The sequence below is a fragment of the Schistocerca gregaria genome, chromosome 1, assembly GCF_023897955.1.
Source record: "Schistocerca gregaria isolate iqSchGreg1 chromosome 1, iqSchGreg1.2, whole genome shotgun sequence".
Lineage (NCBI taxonomy): Eukaryota > Metazoa > Arthropoda > Insecta > Orthoptera > Acrididae > Schistocerca > Schistocerca gregaria.
Window position 1 is genome coordinate 954,076,437 of NC_064920.1, and position 3,850 is coordinate 954,080,286.

General features: G+C 39.1%; 1 long non-coding RNA gene across 1 annotated transcript; it reads left to right on the forward strand.

Annotated features, from left to right (window-relative positions):
• The first annotated feature begins 2,799 nt into the window (after positions 1-2,799).
• Positions 2,800-3,615, forward strand: LOC126309999 (uncharacterized). Its single transcript, XR_007554358.1, has 2 exons — positions 2,800-2,957; positions 3,140-3,615. It is a non-coding gene; the product is annotated as an uncharacterized LOC126309999 (long non-coding RNA).
• The last annotated feature ends 235 nt before the right edge of the window (positions 3,616-3,850 follow it).

Here is a 3,850-nt window from a genome sequence, read left to right on the forward strand (position 1 = left end):
AATCCAAACCGATAGTCGTCAATAAAAGATATCGTGATCCAGATGGTAATTTTTCATTTATTAATTAAAATTTAGATTTACCGCAGCTTCTCTAAATCTCATGATGAAAACGCTGGAACGATTCCCTTGACTCCAAGTACTTTTCATATCCTTTATCCAGGGTCCAACTTGTGCTTCGTCTCTAAGGATGACGTTATCAACTGGACGCTAAACTTAATCGCCCTCTTCATTTTATTCCACGCTTACGACAAACACAAATGAAATGTTACATCATGGCATTAGCTACAAATCCTCTTGGAAATCTTAAGTTTCTGGCTCAATTCTTATTTATTAAAAGCAAATGCTTACTGGGACAAAGTGGAATGTTACATATTTGATCAGAGAATAAAATGACACGTGTCAATAGTCAAATCACTTGGGGTTCGAACAAAATACAAAGTTTTTACGTGAATGATAGAGAATCAATATCTTATAAGTCAAATCACAAATATCTCTGGAAGAAAGAACTGTTTTACAGAAGATAACTGTAACGGTTTTTTTAGTAATAAGCACCTTCCACTGAATTATTATAGATGATAAAGCTACAAGGTTAAAGAAGTGGCTCTTCTCAAACAGTAGTTTGGCTCCAAGCTTTGTTAAGAAATTTTCTCCACCTATCACACATATAAAGTGGTTTTGTTTCTGCTACTTCAGATGGGAACCTGTATTGTGGTACAGCCTCTAGCTTGCTTCATACCGGGGTCATCCAGAAGATTATTGAGGGATTGACAAGAATCTGCTGTTCGGTTAAGAGCTATAAACATGTATCATACACCTCAAATTGCTTTCACATGTGGTATATGGTCCACGAATTTATAATTTCTAGATTGCTTGAGTTTAGTCTGTTAAATGGACCTTCTTCGATCACAATGTACATCGACCATCTGAGCAAACCCTTCACTTGTTTCTGGCCTACTGTACGCAGCCCAAATAAGCAAAATTTACGACATTCGATACTTTTGTCCTTATTGCCAATGTGCGTAGTTGATTAATATACACCTGATCTTTCTACCATGGATTGCAGTGCGCTCCAGTATTTATAAACTCCAAGGCCACTTGCCATATGGTCTACTTGCCCAACACCTCCACTTCCGTCTGCCAACATTACAATAAAATACACAGTCTGTGTCCCCTCAGTGGCTGTCACGATTTCACTGGTTCGCTTTGTTTCCACATGAATCAGTCCTATACTAATTCATAATTAATATAAATTGCATGAATTCACAAACTACAATGAAACACCGAAAATGGAGTTTTTTCGGTATTACAGTTAATTTCAGCAAAACACGGAAACTTCAACAGTGATCCCCAGTACTGTAACCTGTCAGTGGTAGATACACCTTCCTCCTACAGTCTCATCTAACACTACAATCAAGGGCACTCTTTTCTACACATTTTGTTGTGAAACCACCATGTGCTATAAAAGTCTTTCTTTTGCACATTCATAGTACAGAATAGATACCTAATACTTTTCTGCGTTATTATAAATCACAACAAATTTTAAGCCTGTCAGATAATTACTTTTATGGGAACTAGTTGCTGAACAGCAAAAATTTTAAGAAACGTTTCGAAGTTTTACACCAAAGTTTCTTTTGTAAAATCTGTGGGAAAATATATGACCAGAAATTACTAGGCCCTCGATAAAATTTACGATTGCTGTAGGGTACGAAACAGGGTATTTTGTACCTAATTTGGTATGTAACATAGCACTGGAGATCTGATGATGGTTATCAACAAATGAATACTTTACGAGTTCCTTTGAATAAAATGTGGAGTAGTAAACTTTACGATGGTTTACTAGCAATGTAACAGTTTACGCCTTTCGTGTCCTAGTGTTAAAGAAATTTGAACCTGTTTATCTAAACATGCAATAGCGTTTCCTTACTGTAGGAACACCAGAAAAGTAGTCAATTAACTTCTGAGTTTCTGGCTTGGTTCTCTACGCTTCATTTACGCTGACGTTGTTTAAGAAAACTTTAGATTATTTTGCATCCACTTCTCTCAATTTTTATGCTACATTATTTCCAAGTCCAGTGAAAATGAAAAGTGAGATAAATGTATGAGTCAATAAGATGTGCTGAGGAATAAACTAACGGTAAAACATCCCGCCTTCGGTCTGTTAAAAAGTGTCAAAACTAAAAGTCACTTCGAAAGGCCCTAAAGTTAACCCTCACCCTGCAATTGAGTGTCCCAGATTAAAACTACATACCGAATCGGAACTCAAACCCAGGAGCTATGCATTTCACGGGCAAATTCTCTCAGGGTTGAGCTATTCAGGACGAAAACGGGTCGGACTGCAGTGAAACTACAAAGTGATAGTGAGTTTTGACTGCATAAGTCTGTCGGTAGAACATTTATCGTGAAATGCCAAGGTCCCGGTTTTGAGTTGCAGTTCAGAATTTGGTTTAATCTACCGGTAACTTTCACCTCAAAAGTTGTCGAACTAACAGCGCCTTAATGTATTGTGAAACCAATGCACAGTACTGTGTGATCCCATCGTCCAAGACTATCACGCGTGACACGTCACTTTAAAGCACAATCTGAAATCAAAGATAGTAGGAGCAGATAACGTGACAAGAACATGGAGCTGATAGTCAGTTAAGAGGTGTCGCTGATACTAAAGCAATTACCGCTTAAAGATAGAGTGCGGAAATTTCTCTTACGCAACGTTGGCCCGGAGTCATGTGTGTGCCACACCGATAAAAATAAGAGAGCGTGAAACAATGCGTATAAAAGACGACGTTAGAATCAGGACAATCAGTTCACCTGCCGATTCGCGGCTATAGAATCTCAGTCGTACGAAGCGACAACCCGTCACCGCGAACGCCATGTGTGGTGGCCTAAACAATATCGCGTCTGCCTCTAACAGGGCAGTCATCCGCGGAAAGCAGTTTCTCGACTCGTCGACAAACAAAAACGTAATTTGATGTAGATTTTTACTAATCCGACTTGTTCGTTTATGTAGTGTTACTTATTGAAACTGTTGTTAGTCATGAGCATATGGCTACCGATGACCTAAATCCGAAGTTTTCTTTGTCGTCGCTTCTTAGGAAGTGATGCGTTTCTTCAACCTCACCAAGAATTATATTTGAATTTGCAGGGAGCGCTTGCCACGATGCTGACTTCTAGAAGATTCCACGTCACACCGACGCTGTTCAAGGCTACTGCAGAGAGGACTACTCCGCCAACGGCAAATGACGGGTCTTCCAGCTCCTCGATTTCGTCCCCATCACCGAGACTGGAAGCTTCTGGCTGGATCCCGTCGCCCTCGTCAGCAAGACTGGACGCAGCCTGCTCCACTTCATCATTCTCCACACATTCGCAAGACAAAGCCATGCCCTCATTCTCCGGTTTCATCGTCGCTGTGAAAACGTGAGAGTGTTCCTTTGTACGTTAAAATTTCGGACTGACCACAGATTGGTCCTAACGACAAGTTGTTAGCTGCAACTAACAGCGAAATCTAGATCGTCGACACGACGTTCTTACACGAAACCTGTAGATCTGATTTCTTATACTATTATGTACTCACATGAGATCTTTGACAATAAATATTCATTTGACTACAATACCCAACAATGTTTGTCCAATTTACGTTGCCCTTAAATTATACTTTTGTGATTCTCTTTAGAACTTGTATAAATCTCCTTTCTGGTCGGGAAAACAGATTAAGAGAGTGCAACATAACTTCATAAAAGTGTAATTAAGAAATATTTTCAAAAACTGTTGTCCAGTGAGCACATACCAAGATTTGAAAGAAATATTGATCAAGAATTATTTACCATTGAGATCTAACATATGTGAAAAATAAGTA